We start from the raw sequence: 14,507 nt of genomic DNA, 5'->3' as shown, positions 1-14,507 counted from the left end.
TACAATCTGTTTGTCAGACTTAAGATTGCTTATTTGTATGTGTTGCTACCTGCCACTTAGATAACTTTTTATCCAGTCATAAGCGATACCATAGCGCTTATACAAAATAAGCAAAACCATATCGTTTCATTTTTGATAAAAGTAAGCTGTGATCTATAGTATCAAAGCTCTTGCTTAGATCTTGCTTATCTCCTCCACCATTTCCATGACTGCGTTTGGGGTCAACCTCTTTGCCCTAATACCAAACTGCTGATCATTAATTATATTATGCTTATCTATAAATTCATTCATCCTTTTGTCAAACAGTTTTTTCAAATATCGTATAAAATTGAGAATGTATAGAGATCATTCTATAATTTGTGAACTTGTCTACATCTCTGCTTTTGAAGATTGGTATTACTATTGCCGTTTTCAAATTTGTCGGAAAAATGCCTGTGCGAAGAGATTGACTGGACTGGTGCAACAATACAATCAATAATTTCCTTTACCAGCATCATATCTATATCAAAGCTATCTGTAGACCTCCTGCTTTTAAATGTATTCACAGTATTGACAATTTCATTTTTATTTACTCCTCTAATAAAAAAGACTTTACTTTACTTTGAATGTTGTTTATGCCTCCTTTCATATTATCCTGTGGTGTAATGATTTCTTGGGCAAGAGTAGGCCCAACATCAACAAAAAATGTGTTAAATGCATTTGCTGTTTCTGTAGAATTGTACAATATTACTCCACCTTTAACAAAGTACTTGGGATAATCGGACTTTATAATTCTGTTCTTAAGTATCCTATTAAAAAATTCCCATGTGCCTTGAATGTTATCTCTGTTCTTCTCACAATTTATTGCAGTATTCTTTTTCACTTGATCTTATTATATTAGTTAACTCATATTCATATGTTTTGTATCATCTTACATATTACTTTTAAAAGATGATGAGGAGAGGCTGTGCAGAGAAAATTAAATGAACTTGTAACTCATGCACTCGAGCAACAAATACACTGGTTAACAGTCACATTTAAAGACACCCTCTTTATACTTTGGCGAGTCCAGCAAAACCCCATTTGATCAACTGTAACATAGAAAATGGACACTTCAGTGGAAGAAAATGAATAGTACAAATGGCAAAAATGACAAAATGCTAATATTAATTTACGAATGTATATCTTGAAAATAAAGAATAGAAACTGGCTTATTATGAAATACTATAATACTGAAATTACTGTTTCTTTTACATATGATACAATAGTGAGCGAGCTTGACTTCACTTCAATTAGTGAAGCTATTGATGGAAAGGTGACAGAAAAAATGTAGACTACCTAAATTCATGTGTGAAGGGGTCAAATGCATGGTTTTTAAATTATTTTATTGCATGTTTTACTTATTGCTGTGTTGCTTCTGCAGTCTGGACCCTATGGCACAGCTACTCAGTCCTGGGCCTTTGGATATTCCCGGCCCAGGACCAAGTGTGAGTACAATGGCTAAGTTTAGGGTCCAGTGGGAGAGGCTGGCTGCAGGACCAGGTAGGAGGGTTCCCCTCTTAGGATTGTGGACTACCGAATGTGTTCCTCTCTGCAGGTCCTGGGACGTGGTGCCTCAGAACAGAAGCCTGCATGAATGGACTCGTCGCTGCAGAGAGGAGGACCACCCCCAAGCCGCACAGCAGAAATTTTAGAGGACTGGGTTAGAGGATGGGGTTTTAATATTTTAATCTTTTAATCTTTTTATTTGTTGTTTAATAAACCGTTTTTTGGTAGGGTCGGAGGACTGTTTTACCTGTTTTTTATTTTCTTTATTTTATGTTTTAACATACCCCTGGCCACCATGACATAAACATGGAGAGCTTTCTCACTGAAAGAGATTTCTTAATTTTCAATGCGAACCAAAATTTATTCTTGGAAGAATGCAAATGTGCAGGAACCATTTATGACTAAAAGTTAGCTAAGAATAAGCAGATTTTTAGGACGTATAACACTTATATGGAACATTTTCAAAGGAAAGTCTACCAGCATATTCATGCTATGACTGATTTATAATCACAAAAATAAAAGCTAAATTTGCAATAAAATCGTACCTTTGTACGTTGGGACTACGGCTAAGATGCTAAAAATTTTCTCAGTAACATGAGCTGTTTGGATTGTTTTCATTCATAAAATGCCACACAAAGCTTTCATGAAAATTTGAACCAATAAAACCAATTAAAAATTTCTAAGTAAATCTGATAAAACAGGAAAAATACATTATTTCTAAACTGTGCTGAGAAGAGGATGTGGAGCAAATGTTGGAGAATTCTCTCTACTCTCAGAAGACCAAAAAACTCAGCGTCTATTGTAAAGTAAGCAGAAATTTGTGGTGAACACCAAGGGTGTTTTATGAGTAGAGGCCATCCTCCAGTGAAGTACTTTCTCTTACAATGCTATTCTCCATTCTATACTACAATCATTTAGCAGACACTTGTCTCCAAAGCGACCCACATCTGAGAGCGAGAACAAGACAAGCAAGAAATGAAACGGGAGGGGCACCATAGAGAAGTGCTAGCCAGACTGCTGAAGGTCCAGTTGGATGCAGGTACTTCCATGAAGTGCTAGAGGCAGTTTTTTACCCCTTCCCTCACTCCATTAGTCCCTTTGTTAAAATATGCAAAACAATTAGTCCCACAATATCATCTTGAGTGCAACGTATTCAGTGCTGAATTGTCGCAAAAAGCTAGACAAAACTCTCCAACTCAATCTGACAAATAGAAGAATTGAACTTAGTGCATATATGCTCCTTGAAGAACTGAGTTTTTAGCTTGCTTTTAAAAGTATATAAGGACAGATTGGACAGCTGGTCAGTATGTCGCTCCACCACCATGGAACATAGAAAAGGGGATAGCTACTGATTTAGTCCCACATAGTGCTGATAACACTATTAAATCAGATATAAATTAACCAAAATGTTACGACTGTATGAGGAAGCACTTCAGGGGGCATGTTTTTGGACATTCTTTTTCAACTGGCTTGAACAAGAAGGTTATTTAATTGCAACGCTAGGAAAGTCTTGACACAGAAATTGCATTGTGTTACTTGATTGCAAGTGACATGCCTTCACCCTGCCTCTTTTCCCACTCTTGTAGTCAAGTTCCCAGCAAGCTGCCGAAATATCAGCCAGGTGCAGCAGAGAATAGATCCCTGTTTTATAAAACCCAATCTGCAGTAAGATGGATGGTCTTAAGATGGCCGAGGGACATTTGTGTTAAACTTGTATCTTTGCTTTACCAGAGAATGAAAAGATACAGCATGTCTGATCATTCACTTAACACACGCAAATATAGAATGGATTAGATGAAGTCACTGTGAAGGATTCGGAGTAGAATGTATGATTTATTTAGCCTTGTGAGGAAATAGGTTGCTGCCTTATTTTTTTTTTTTTTTCTGCCACACTGTTAGACAATGAGACGAATGGTTGCATTAAAAGATAAAAGAAGGAAAACACGAACTGAATACAAACGAGAACAGGAGCGTAGAGCTGCACAGATATGAACTATAATTCTTACCATGATGCAAGCATTGACCTGTGATAACATTCTTTGCCCTACTGTCTCTCTCTCTCTCTCTCTCTCTCTCTCTCTCTTGTGGCATTTGGCCTTTTTTTTTCCCTGCAGACTTCTCGACTGCCACACAGCAAAGAAGGTGCATCAAAACCAGAAAACTACATGTAATTTAAAGTACAATTTGTCGATTCACTCATCCTTGCCTTTTTACACGCTGCATAAGAGCGTATCTGTGCTTTCTATCTCTGCTCTGAAGTGCCCCGAAAAACAGAGTGAGGTTGTGAGTGACTCAGTGTGTGTTTCAGTGTATTGCTGTTGCCCACTGAGCCCTTCTCCCATGACATATCTGAGAAGTGATTATGTCTGCTGGGGACCTTGTGTCTAGCTAACGGCTGGGAACAGACTTGAATGTGATATGCCGCTTTTGCTCCTGACTGAGCAGCAGACATCGTACTGTCAGTGTGGCTTCATGTCCCGTTCTGTAGCTTTTCTCTTTGCCACGTTTTGACATGAAGAATTGCATTAAACAAATGGCTTTGTGCCCTGTGCCTTTACTATGCTTGTATTGATCTGGACAGTAAGTTTGCGCTTTTGTGTTGCTGCCGTCACCTTGAGTCATGCCTGGAGAGCAGCCAGTCTACTTGTAGCCAATTTGCATCACACTAACAGTGCACACGGTTTTCTTAATGGGATTGTCACAGTGCTAGTAAGGTTAATCTAAAAACAGTGCTTTTCCAAACTGCCGATTACTCTGGAGAGTGCTTTCACCTATCAGGATGGAGGTAACACACCAATTGGAGCGTAAGACACTTTTTAGTCTTAGTATTTGCTACATTTTGCTCAAATGTGCAAAGAAGATGCAGAAAGGGATGTTTACAGACTAGTAACCTTATTCTAAACTAATCAATATGCCAATAATCACATTTATTTCTGTTAACATGTTACAGGGTTTGAGTCTAAGCAGTGTCTCAGATGTTTATGCCCCCTTAAGGCTTATTCCATAAGATGACATTGCCACTTTAAAGTACCACTATGTAACTTTCTGAGCTTAGTGCTTAGTTTCTAACTGGTTTTGATGGCACAGTGACATTTAATATATACCTTCCTGGAGCCATTATGCAGCCCAATAGTGGCCTGAGGGTGTAAACCCAAACTTCATGATGCTGCATCACACCAGCAACTGGACGTAGCATGGCCAGCATAATACTGACCAAAATGTTTTTAATGCACGCCATGACCAACTTATTTAAGAAACACAAGAGTACATTTGAAGGAAAGGAGAAATGAATAGAAAGGCACAGAGCAAGAAGTAAGACAAATGACTGACTGTTAATGGCTTGTCAAACCTTATTACGGACTAGTTTCTCACAATTGACTGAAATGGTGTGTCAAAAAACACCAAGGACAAAAAGAGACCAACTTGTGAAATGTCCTGAAAGACTCACATGAGTTATTCTACATATTTATAACGTAATGTCTCGGGTAACATGTTGACAATAAAAAGACCTACTAATATTGTTGGATCCATTTAAGCTGTGATATGACTCAGAAATTATTGCAACATTGGTAGATTCAACTTGTTCAGCTGCATCTCTGCAAAGGATGCACAATTCTTAGCATGGGTGTTCTTATATTCCCCTCCTAGGAAAGTTGAAATTCACATTTTTATCTGCTCTTCTGGCAGCTGAAGTGACATATTGTCCAACACGCATCCTCTTTCTGCTGATTGCAGTGAACTCGCCTGCATGCAATATCAGACTGTTTAGGTTTTATAACAGAGACAAAGTATAAACCAGTCCTAGTAGAAACGTAAACTTCTTGCCGCAGTGTTTTGGCCACAGGTTGCATCTTACAGTTGGTAATGAATCCCTTCAACTGTGCATCCTTGCTTAAGAATATAAATCACTTCATATTTTGATGTCATCTCATGTGACAATCCACTATCTGATGTTAGACTTATACTTATGTGGTGATCTTCAATTGAAACTGGAATTTAAAAGATTGAATTGCAAAACAAATTGCAGTTGCAATATTTATCAGAAAATTTTTTTTTTTTTTATTCCTTCTGGCCTAAATCATGTCTTCTGAAAACACAGACCAGTACTATGGTTTCTGTCCTGCCCGAAGGGGGTCTTTCATAACCATCCTGTTTTCACACACTGGAAGTTAAAGAATGTGACAAGTTTTTCTAGTTATATCAACATGCTACAAAAACTCTGGTCAGACTTGTGTGATTGAGAACTTTTCTGTGCCTTTGTTAAGGTACGTTTGAAAAGCGACAGAAACAGCTGCACAGCACACGCCTTGTTGGATAAAACTTAATTCCACTCCAAAACAAAACAGATCTCCACAATGTGCTTTCCAGCGCAGTGCCATACGGAAGCACCAGCAACAGCACCATTACAATCGAGAGCAGCCCACAGATCAGACTGCTCCATATATTTCTGATGACTGCCTCCAAGTGGCAGCAAAACATTAAACCATATCCAGGGACAGAGAGGTATGTTGTGTTACATTCCAAAAGGATTTGCCAAACTGAAATATATCACTTCGCATCTGTTCCTACCTGCTTAGTGCTGTTCTACATGCAGAGTGCACGCTCATGTGGGATTAACAAGGAAACAGGGAAAAACTCTACAATTCAGTGCACCAGATCCATACCGAACATGTTTGTTCCACATTATTCTAATATCCAATGACTGCTTTTCTTCACACTACCTTCATGCCATCTATTTATGCACACAATGCATCCATCATGAGTACATCTTATAGCACACTGTTCTTTAGGAATATTTGAGCATTGAATTTTAGAGTTATGTAGATGCACCAAGGCCTGCATGTACAGTTAAGCAAGTCAAGATTGTGCATTCATAGATATTCTGCCAAATATTCTTAATACTGACCATCTGGGAGCTCGCCACACCATGCAAAATCTACAGAAGTAGTCCACAACTTCTGCCACAAATCTCAGCTAATTGTCTCGCTCAGTGTTGTCTCATTTAAATCTGAAATATCTACAGCTTAGTTCATTTTGCCATTTATGCTTTCCAAGGTCATTAAAAAAAAAGTTGCTTATATCAATATTCACACTGCTTATTATGTGAGACATAAATCAGAACAGTCTTAGTCACTCCACCACAACCTGGACGAGAAATATCCCATTTAATGCAATGTCCTAATGAAAAAGAAATCTGATTTACATGTGCACTACTGAAAAGATGTGAATAGTTGAATTGTGACATGTTCTTAATATGCAACATAACAGTATCACAGTATCTGTGTGCTGCATGTAACAAAAATGTTATTTAATTTCCAAAGCCATGCACAACATCATGCAGAAAACATGGATTTGTTTAATTCCTTCCAGCCTTACTCTCAATTTTCACAAGGAACCGAAGTAATTTCCTTGTGTTAGAGACTAAATGAACATGTTGAAAGAGTTCAATCTAGCTGGATCCAAAATACTAAAATTTTAAAGAAGGCACACAGAATATATGTGCCCCACATCTGGACACATGTTCAGACCAAGCTTTGAAACAAGTTTTGTCTATGCAGTCATAGCTGTAGGAAACATGAATACATGGCCAAGAAACTCTAAAATACACATCAAATGAGATGCTAGACATAAAGCTACAAATCCCAAATGGATGACTGGATGGCGAGTGACTCTGACTTCTGTTGTGTTCAACTGTTTTTGTTTGTCATTCAAGAAAGATGATTTGAAGATTTACTGTAAGTGTACAAATGCATGTAGCCACTTTCTTTTGTTTTCTTTTTTCTTTTAACATTTCAACCCAAGAAGATAATAGCAGCCTCTTCTGTCAAACATCTGAACCACATAACACACAAAGTAATTTCCCAAACCAGTCTGAAGGAAGCTGTTGTATTTGTTTCTTTAGAAATAGTATATATATAGTCTGGACTTTTCATCTTGCAGGGAATTTGGAGCGTAATCGTGTTAGTCAAGTTGAGTCCTTTAAAAAATAAATTCATTTATATCCCAAAAGTCAATGAACAGAAAACAATTTAAAAAACAAAAGTATTATTTTTGGCCGATTTCCTTGTGGAAAATGGTCCAGCATTACATAACTGCAAGAGAGCAATGCATTTATGATGTGACCCACTTGTGCATTGAGCATCTCTTGTAGCTGATCATTTCGACACATCAGCTTTGAGTGACATAAATCAGTTTGTCTGAATAAAGTAGCTTCGACTAAGGGATGTTTCTACTGAATTCAGGTTCTTCAGCATGAAAACGTATCCGCTTTGTGGCTCGGTGATCAACATCTCCTGTTTCTGAATTCAAGTATTTGCTGTTCAATAGGTGATGCTAAGTTATCCTGGACCATGATACCAGCCCCCAAAAATTGTATGAGGTTCATGTAAGAATATAATCTTTTCCATTTTCAATACTTCTGGCTTTCCTGAAAAATCATCTATAGCAGTGCTAATTTTTTAAACCTTTTTTGAGTTATCTTTAAAGCTTTGATGCTCACATCAAAAATTTTTTTCAATAATGTTTATTGTTGTCCTAATAGTGGATTCTTGCACATTCACAAATTTGGGAAAATTACTTGCTTAAGTTATATTATGTCCATATGTGTTATTTAACCACTTCATGAGATGATGAAAATGGTCTTGAATTTCCTTCTTTCATAAACTTATTGATGGTTTTAAACCTTTCAAGCCTGATAAGCATCTTAAACCCTCATCCAAAACACAATTTTTTTTCATACTTGCCAGCGGAGGCAGTCCACTGGTATGGACTAAACTTAGATGCTTGAGAATCATTTCATGTTCCCTCTTCAGATTGTGATATGTCTATGTCTGCACTGTGTATTAAAGGTAGATGAAGGTAGGAGTTGCTTTGCAGGAGAAGATTTTTACTCAATTGCGTAGAATCCCCTTCACACCCTAGTATGTATATTAAACTCAACTGCCATTTGTCCCTCAACCCTTTTATACATGCCACTCCACGTGCACAAATTGCTTAAATGCTTTTACATTGATCTGCTCCCCTGGAATTACTGTGTCTTTGGGACCACCATCAGGATCAGGACACCACAGTTTGGAAAAGGCTATTTCAGCCTGACACCCAGTAACTTTTGTGCTGAGCCGACCCCCATCCACCCAGTAGAGTAGTTCCAGTTATAAACAGGTGAGTGGACGTGCATGAGTGAGAGTGTGGTTGATGAGGAGTTGAAGATCTGAGTGTCTGTTATCAGACATAAAAGAAACTAAATAAGCCAGTAATTATAGGCTATATGAACTTTATTGGACACGGTGACTGTTTACTGTAACAGTCAGTGTGAAATGCAGCTTACAGTTGTTTTGGCTACCTGGGGTTGGACTGAACTTAGGGCCTTTTTGTGTGAAGTCTGGATGTTTTTCCTGTGCATGTGTGAGTTCTCCAACTTCCTCCTTCAGCCCCAAAACATGGAAGTTTGGTAAACTGGTTATTCTAAACTGATTTTCAGAGAGATCCGCAATGGTATGGGTCATTATGTTTTTGCCCAGTTGACTATTCTATGGCATGCACCCGCTCACCACAGGCATTCTGAGAACATATTGTAATATAGTCCTTATCTTTTATCATAAATGCATGAAATACCTTTGTGACAGTCAGCTCGGTAGTGTGGATGGAAGTAGGCAAACAAGAAGTGTTATGAGGAACATTTACTTTCATTTCCAAAGAACCAACACACACTGATGTGAAGCATCTTGCTGTGTGACAGGCATGGTTGACTGAGTTTCCCTGCTCTATGCTGTGGGTGGGGGCACACACAAGGTCACTGTCCCCACTGGCAATTCATGTGCCAATCACAAAGTCAACTGCACAATCTTTTCCCAGGAGAGTGCATACTGTTGTGCATGATTTTTGCTTTGTGAAAAATGTCAAGTAAATGGCCCAGCAGTAATTGCTGGCCTTACCCATTTAATATACCTTGCTGAAAACAAAGTAAACTGTACTCTGTCCAACAATGATGGGCATTATTTAATTAGTCATAGCTGTACCTCCAGGTTGGCTATGTGCAACACAGATGGGAGAGCAGGTGAGAGTTTTCCACAGCACTCAAGTTGTTTCCTGGTCCAGTATGTCAAATGAAATGGCATGTGTCACAGAGGCAGCAGATGGAATTCTCCATCCACCCAAGGCCACCATCAGGCTCACGCCAAGGTTAGCATTGACTAAAACTTTCGTGTAGAAACTGAGTGAAATGATGCGGATGCTCTGTTTTGCTGGGTATGTTCTGTTTATTCTTTTTGTTTGGGAGTTTATCCATGCATTAAAATTCAGTTAGATACACAAAGCTCAGCATGGGAAAACACCAAACTTAGGATAGTCATTTCAATCTCTTATGGACAGACATGTCCAGTTATAGCAAACCAAAATATCATCACCTGATGAGTATAAGCTTATCCCTACTTCAGTACTGGGTCTTGTTAGGTGTTTGTATCTGCCCTGATGTGCCTCAATAACCTCAAAATCCACCTGGAGAGCATGTAAAACTACTTACTTAGAGGAAACCTTTAGCATTGTTTTCCATTTCTATCTACTTATAAAAAGGGCGTTGCAACATGAACATCAATTGTAACGGAGAACACAGAGTGATTGAAGTCATTGTTCTTTGAAGCAGTGCCTACATTCAATGTCCTCTGCATATCCACCATCATAATCTTGTTAATACAGCTGGACACAAGCAGGTGCTCGGTGTGGGTTGTTCTTACAGTAGCTGCTTACAGACTCTACATGACCTAAGCTGGGAGGCCAGTTACTTAACTGAACTAAATACAGAGATAATCATCATTCTAACCACAACAGTAATCTCCTATTAGATATCATTTTGTTTAAAAAATGTGACTACAGGCTTGTTGAAGTTTTTACTGTGCACTCTGTGAAATTATGAGTGAGGAAGAGAAAACTGTTTCTTTATGGACAGTCCAGAAAAAAAATATTGTAAATCAACACTTAGTGTATAGTGGCAAACAAGCTCCAGCTATGGAATTAGTACATATGGCTGCGGCTGCATATATACTGTTTACAGATTTGGTGGCTTTTCAGTAAATATCCATTGTGTGTCATTTATAGTATAATCACTGCTGCTTATTGCTTATCCATATATGTGTATATATATATATATATATATATATATATATATATATATATATATATATATATATATATATATATATATCTATCAAGAATTATTTGTTTTGGATCAAACCAAAAAAAGTCTCTTTGTAAAGTTAGAAAGGAAGAAGATGTGGGGATCGTCTATACTAATCGTTCCTCCCTTGCTTGACATCTGCGACTGTAGCTACACAGATTTCCACCTGTCTACACTATTTTTATTACACTTGGTGAGTTGGAGTTGGGGAACAAAATTCACATTGCATGGTTTGCTGTTATGGATGTGAAGAGCACTAAACCATAGGTAGTGACTTAGTCTGGACCATAACTACGAAGCAGGATATTAGATTTCCCAGCTCTCTCTTTCGTACGTATGGACAACTGGTTAGAAAGGAGCAAGGACGCCATGAATCACATTCCAATTTACATCCTTGTCTTGTAAATGTTATTTGTACTTTAAAGAAAATTCCATCTGTTGTTTCACCTGCCATTTAACTTTTCACATTAGAAGTTTTGCCTCCTGTGTGCTCAACCAGTCAACTGAGCTGACACATTACAGTGTACTTCTTGATTTATTGTTAAATGAAGACAGTAATTATTTGCCAGACTTACAGCGGTTCCTCATTAGTAACAGAGACATTTGAGCTAATGATAAACCTGGCAATTTTCCTTTGGAAAACAACAATCTCCTAATTGCATCATTAGGCCTGTTTAATCACTGGAAGGATTATGAACTTTTTTTTTTCTAATTAAGTTTTGGATTGTTTTTTGGTAGTTGTTGCTGAAAAGAATTCATTCTAAAGGATGTATGTTGCTGGATGTATTATTATTTTTTGTTAAATCATGTCCTCAATAAAACCCTGTATGTGTGATTATGTGGCTGTAGGCATATGGAGCCATTTTAACCACAAAAAACTTCACAAAAAGATCCAAAGGACAGAATTTCATTGTTTAGATGCACATTTGCTGGGGTGTGGTCAGATTCATGCTGTCCATTTGGGATCTAAGGGTCCATTTGGGATCTGACGGAGGGTTATTAAATGAGAGGGCCAGACTACCCATCTGATAAAGATTCATCTAAAAGGCAGGGCTGTTTGAAGACCGAAGCCAATTAGACATGATATGCAAAGGGGCTTAAGATTTACATTTTCTTCCATCAAGCGACAGATGGATTTATGTCACTAACGCCTCAGATCAGAGGAGGAATGGAGACCAAAGGCACGTACATTATTCATTCAATGGTGCTGCATGCATAATGTTAAGTCTGTATTCGATAGAAATGATTTCCTTGGCCTGCATCCACTGCACAGAAACAGGGAACTCTTTACTATAACTAATGACTTATGAAATTGAACTTCTTTTGCAGGAGGGTTTAATTCTGTCTCAATGTATTAAAATAATCAATCTAATTACTAGACTTCCATTTGCACTGAGAGGAAAAAAAACACACATCAATGGGATTTTGAAAACATATTTACAGAAGCTGAGGCAGGGATCGGATCTGCAAATATTAGATTTTGCTGTGGAGAGAGCAAATGGGTCAGGGCAACATTAGGCACAGGCAAAACAATGACAAAGTGACACCAAAGGGGATCAGATAAGTAAGAAAGCAATATGTCAGACATCAATGTGGGTAAAGAAGGTATATTAATTGTAACTTGTGCCCGAAAACACACAAGCAAATCGTCCTATGAGGTGACAGCATGAAATAGGATTTAAATATGTTTAAAAATGTGCAAAGTAGTATCACACAGCTGATGTTACCAACATTGGAGAGGTACAGAAATGACTGTAAAAAAAACAAACCCAAACAGAGCATATTCATTTTGCTGTGTTTGTAGATAAAAGAAAGAAATAATCACATTTATGACATTAAATATAGTTTTGTTTGACAACTGAACATTCTTGTATAGTAAAACAATTCTCCATGAAGTTGTAATATATATATATATATATATATATATATGTCACTCCTACTTCAGCACCCCTGTCTCCTGAACGAGCACAGCCTGTATGTTTACAAAAAAAAGAAAAAAAAGAAAAAAAAACCTTCATTTACGTGCTTAGACTTAAAATCAAGTGTCTCTATGTTTTCATTACGTCTGCCCTGTAAAAATACGCTAATTTTGTGGGGTTGTAACATTAGCATTTAAGCTAGCGGTTAGCGCATTAGCCTGCTAGCGTTAGCATGTTAACCTGCTGGAACCTTTTACAGCAATCGTTGGGCTAGAGGCAGGGTACACTCTGAACAGATGGTCAGTCTATTACAGGGTCAAGCTGAGGCTCGAACTAGTGACCTTCTTGCTGTGAAGCTACAGTGCTCCAGTGTAACACATCCGCTAAATTTTAAAATGCATTCCCCCTGCAGGTTTGCAGTGGCTGAAATCTGTAAACATTGCACCGTTACTGATGAGTCCAGGTTAGAAGTCAAACCAATCAGGTGGTTTCCTTTTTTCTTTTTTTTCTTATCATGGAAAATGAGAAATATTCCATGGAAGGGTGCATGTTTGACATTGTGCACCCTTTTTACAAGGACAATGCCTGGAAGGAGAAGGCAGGAGTTTGGGGAGTGGATAATGACTTTAACGTACTTGTAGACCATGCTATGCAAACTGAAACTGCAGAAACTCCACATCTGATGCATAGGGTTTAAATTGGCATGCTGTGGAGGTTGGAACAAAACTGTGGCACAGACGGAACACACTGCACCGGAACACAGTGGTGAGCTTTCCAACCGGCACCCTATTTCACCTGCAGAGTTTCAGAGCGGAATAGTGCGGTTCACATGAGTATTGTGTCCTTGTGCCATAGTTGGTATCGGCCTTTTTAAATGCTTTATAGAAAGGCTTTAAAATGAAAAATAAAACAGCAACTAAATTAGCAGGCACAGTTCAAACATGTCTAGGTTGCTTCTCTTTATTTATTCATAGTAGGGATGTGTGGTGTCAAAACAAGAAGTTACAAAACGGCACAGCTTTCCTCCTCAAAGATAAATGCTCACTTTCCATGGTGTCATTTATTAAGTGAAACTGTTTTTCACGTAACGACTTGGTGCCGGTGCCGCCGGTGATGAAGAAATGTTGATGTTCTAGAGAAAAATGTATCCAAAGTGGACATGTAGTCTTTTACTAGCAAAGTCCACCGGATCCACTTTGGTTTTCATCAACTTATTTCCTGCCTGAATGATATGTTCTAATCTAGACTGATGTGGTTTCAAGGTGGAAAGCAGCAAAAATAGAATCAGCGCTAATTTTAGAGAAGTGGAAAGTTCTGGAACACTTCAGAAATGCACTGCAGCGCACCTGGTAGAACCAGTTCTGTTGACTGGTGTTGTCACGGTCAGCTGCGAAGACACAATGCTTTCACGGTCAGTGGGACTGAAGGGTCAGACACAGTTTTATGAAAAAAAGAAAAAAAAAAAAAAAAAAAGGCAATATGTTGACATTTTACGTATTTAAAAATTTTCACAATCCTTTTTATCGGCATACTTGACTGATCTGTTGTTGGGACCATGTATTCCATAAATCCGCAGGTGTAGTACCTTGTTTCGGTCATCACTCTTTCATGATATACTAAACTGAAAAAAAATAGTTGTTCAGGTTTTTCTTCTATTCAAAAAAAATTCTTCGGGTATATATCTATTTAAATGATGTGGAAAAAGAAAAATAATTCTGAGTAATTAAGCTTTTTTATTTTATTAAAATATAGTTTCATGTGACTTTTTTTTCTTTTTTTCTTTTTTTTTTTTTTTTAGCTCAGTGAGCATCCTCCAGGAATGGTGAATGATGTCACAGTCATCTTTTTTTTTTTTTTTTCCCACACATCTTTATAAAGATTGCACATGC

This window comes from Telmatherina bonti (assembly GCF_933228915.1).
Source record: "Telmatherina bonti genome assembly, chromosome: 1".
NCBI lineage: Eukaryota > Metazoa > Chordata > Actinopteri > Atheriniformes > Telmatherinidae > Telmatherina > Telmatherina bonti.
This window is presented reverse-complemented; position numbering follows the sequence as displayed.